Here is a 4,290-nt window from a genome sequence, read left to right as displayed (position 1 = left end):
ATTATATTTTGTTATTGTAAAATATGATTAGCCTTCAAAATATCTAATATACAAATTAAAACACTAAAATAGTAATTTAAACAATAATATATAATTTAAAATTCTATTTTTTTAGATTTTATACTTTTAAAAAATTAAGTAATTTTTCTCTTAACACTACCATCAAACTTTCTCTCTTTTTATATATATTACTAAACAATTATTTAAAAATTCACTTCCCAACACAATTAGATTCTTACTCTTATTGATATTCATAGTTAAAAAAGTTCTTTTAATTAATATAGTTGCTACACAAAAATTAAAACTAATTTGAAAAGAAGATAAATAATATTCTTTTGAGTTAATTTTTAAAAAAGAACACAAATTTTGTTTAAATTTGAGAATTGATCATTCTAACGAATATCTAATATAAAATTTTTAAATTAACGATTAAGTACCAAAAGTTGAGTAAAAAATTATTGTGGAGTCAAATTTAATAATCTAATGAAAACAAATAAATATTATTATCATATACCACTCAAAAAAATTTTAAATTATAGTGGAGACACTTACTCCCACACCAATATACTTGAAATCGTCCCTAAATTCCATGATAATTCAACAAAATATTCATACTTTATAGTATCAAACTCTAATACCAGAACTAGTAATTCAATCAACAAATATTAAATTAATAAAAAATTTAATAAAATAACGATAAAAAGTTATATTTTTTTTTAAATTATTCTTTTATTTTTTTTCTTTCCCTTTCTTCTAATACCATTATTTCACCTATGAATATCAACTACTTACTAACATTATCGGCCATCATTCCATTCCTTTATCTTAAATTTTATATTCTAAATTTTAAATTTTAAATTTTAATTTTTTAAATTAATTTTACACTTTTAAACTTTTTATATTTTTACCTTTTAGTTTAAGATATTTTTCTACCGGTCAATTGTTAATTACTTTATTAATTGAAAAGTGTTAATTTTCAATGCTTTTTCTATATTTATTTATTTTTTCATTTTTTTCTTTTTAACAATAATATTTGTTATATTAGTATGATCTTTTTAGGGTAAAACACGTAAGAAATTAAACACATATCAATATTATGTTAAAATTCCAAAACAAAAAATATTATAAGTAAATCTCTTTTGCCAGTTTATATGTAAATCAAATTTATTATATTCGATTTAGGATTTGTCAATATAATTCGAAGCAATACGATTTAATTTAGTAGGTTTAAGGTAAAATCGAGGTTGATAGTTTCGATTTAGTAGGGTTTAATTTTTGGTTTGACAAGCACATGATAAATCAAATTCATGGGTTTCGAATTACACCCATAGTAAATAGAAATAAGTAGTTTCGATTTACATACCTACTAAATCGAATGCAATAACTTCGATTTACAGCCATTGAAGAGCATAGGTTCGATTTGCTAATATCAGGCCTATATATAGAATTCAAATTTAATTGGTTCAAATTACAAATCACTTTTCCTATCCCACCAAAAATGAACTTGAACGAAAACTTTGCCAATAACTCCCTAATATTTAAATATGAACACATGGAGGACAATCTAAACGGTATCTATATTGGTTGGATGGAGTCGCACATATTACTAGTGCCATTCATAAAGAGGTTAGTAAATGAAAACATTTTTTTCAACATAGGTTAGTAATGTTAACCTGCTTCCTCTAGTAGCTATTAGGAATTAGAAAATTAACTTTTTCAATATAAACGGCGATTAGAAATAGTAATTTAGTAGTTAGTTAGATTTTAAAAATTTGAAATGGTACTTAAGAATATTAATTAGAGTAGTGAATGTAGGCTCTGTTAGATTTTTTAATTTATTAGTTTTATATTTAGCGAGAAGTAGTTTAGGGTTAGGATTCACTTTAACTCAATAGTTCTAGTTATGATAGTGATTTCGTATTGCGATATGTTTTATATGTTAAAATTAAATTTTTATTAGAGTACTCCCATGTTAGACCATTTAGTTTTAGCATTTTATCTTTTGTTTGAACATGTAAGATTATATGTTTGGGTTTGTTGGGCCAACCGTGGGGAGCTCTCGACTACCGGGGAGATTTCGTGGAGGAATCAAGTGAGAGAACATAAGATGAGAAGACACCACATCCAACTCAAAACCTTAAGGTGTCAAGTTAATGAGTCTCTTATCTTATAAACTCCTCACTCTTCCATGCTTTCTTTGATGTGGGACTAACTTCAACACTCCTTACACTTGCAACACTAACAATCTCCTCCTCAAGTGTGAGCCTCCACATCAAGCATCAACTCCCATTTAGCTCCTCCACCACATGAGTATTCGTCCATCACACCGCCGCAAAACACCGCGGGACACGTCGCCCGGACCACCTTTGTCGGGAAGACTTTCGATGCTTCACCTTGAATACTCCTTAAACCAGACCGATTAAACCATCGGCTCTGATACCACTTTGTTGGGCCAACCGTGGGGAGCTCTTGACTACCGGAGAGATTTCGAGGAGGAATCAAGTGAGAGAACATAAGATGAGAAGACACCACATCCAACTCAAAACCTTAAGGTGTCAAGTTAATGAGTCTCTCATCTTATAAACTCCTCACTCTTCCATGCTTTCTTTGATGTGGGACTAACTTCAACACTCCTCACACTTGCAACACTAACAGGGTTTAGATTTTTTTTATCAATTATGTCATGCATTATTTACCATTTTGTGATGGTTCTTATAAATAATTTTTTTGTGGTTCTTATAAACAAGTTTTTATAAGTTAGGTCAAGCATTATTTAGCAATGTTTCAATTTTTTAATTGAACACTATTTTGTTATGATTCTTATAAATAATTTTCTATCATTGTGCAACCCCAACGCTATATCACCAGCATGAGAAGGCAACACGGCATGTCCCTAGATGATAGGATCGTGCCCTACTTGCAGATGACCAATTTATACCATCTTACAAGGCTGAACAAGACCTGGTTTAGGCTGGATGAGCCATTGGTGAGTGCATTCGTAGAGAGATGGCGTCCGAAGACGCATACTTTCACATGTCGTTTAGAGAGTGCACGATTACGCTGCATGATGTAGGATACCAGTTAGGTCTCCCGATCTATGATCAGTACGTCAGCAGATGCCTCACGAACTTTGAGAGATACATCGATGGTGGCCGCCCAGCATGGGCATGATTCGAGGAGCTATTGGGTATTTTACCTCCTGTAAACTGCATCAAAAAATTCACGGTAAAGTTCCCTTAGATGCAGGAGACATTCAGTGAGCTTCCTCAGGGCGCAGACGATGCTACGATTAGGAGGTATACCCATGCATATATCATGATGCTCTTATCGACTTAGCTATTCAATGATAGGTCTAGCACATGTCTTCACATTCATTGGCTACCCTACGTAGCCAGGTTAGAGGACATGGGTCGATATAGCTGGGAATCTACTGTTTTATCATGGTTATACACTTATACCGGTGCATGTGTCATGTGACCAAAAAGAACGTGATAAAGTTAGCTGGTCCATTTCAGCTCCTTCAATCATGGATCTTATGGTGGTTCTCTGATTTTTGATATGAGGGATTTGATGTCTTTCATTGGCTGTTAGCGTCGAGGTACTTGCTTTTGGATTATGCTATGTTTGTTCTCGGTTTATTTCTGTTGTTGATAAAATGTCTTAGGTCACAAATGGTCGGGTTATCAGCCAACATTGAGTGAGAAGGGGCCTCGAGTTGCGCATTGGAGGCTTAGGATAGATGTACTGCAAGCCAGAGATGTGAGTATTTAGGGTTTGAATATATTCATCATTCATGTTATCTTGGCAATTTTTATTATGTATGATGACTAATGATGAGCGGATAATTTGTACGCTTTTTGGCATTGTTTTTAGTATGTTTTTAGTATGATCTAGTTAGTTTTTAGTATATTTTTATTAGTTTTTAGTTAAAATTTACTTTTCTGGACTTTACTATGAGTTTGTGTGTTTTTCTGTGATTTCAGGTATTTTCTGGCTGAAATTGAGGGACCTGAGCAAAAATCTGATTCAGAGACTGAAAAGGACTGCAGATGCTGTTGGATTCTGACCTCCCTGCACTCGAAGCGGATTTTATGGAGCTACAGAAGCCCAATTGGCGCGCTCTCAACGGCGTTAGAAAGTAGACATCCTGGGCTTTCCAGCAATATATGATAGTCCATACTTTGCTCAAGATTTGATGGCCCAAACCGGCGTTCAAAGTCACCCTCAGAATTCCCAGCGTTAAACGCCGGAACTGGCACAAGAATGGGAGTTAAACGCCCAAACTGGCAC

Source organism: Arachis duranensis, chromosome 9, assembly GCF_000817695.3.
Source record: "Arachis duranensis cultivar V14167 chromosome 9, aradu.V14167.gnm2.J7QH, whole genome shotgun sequence".
Taxonomy (NCBI): domain Eukaryota; kingdom Viridiplantae; phylum Streptophyta; class Magnoliopsida; order Fabales; family Fabaceae; genus Arachis; species Arachis duranensis.
This window is presented reverse-complemented; position numbering follows the sequence as displayed.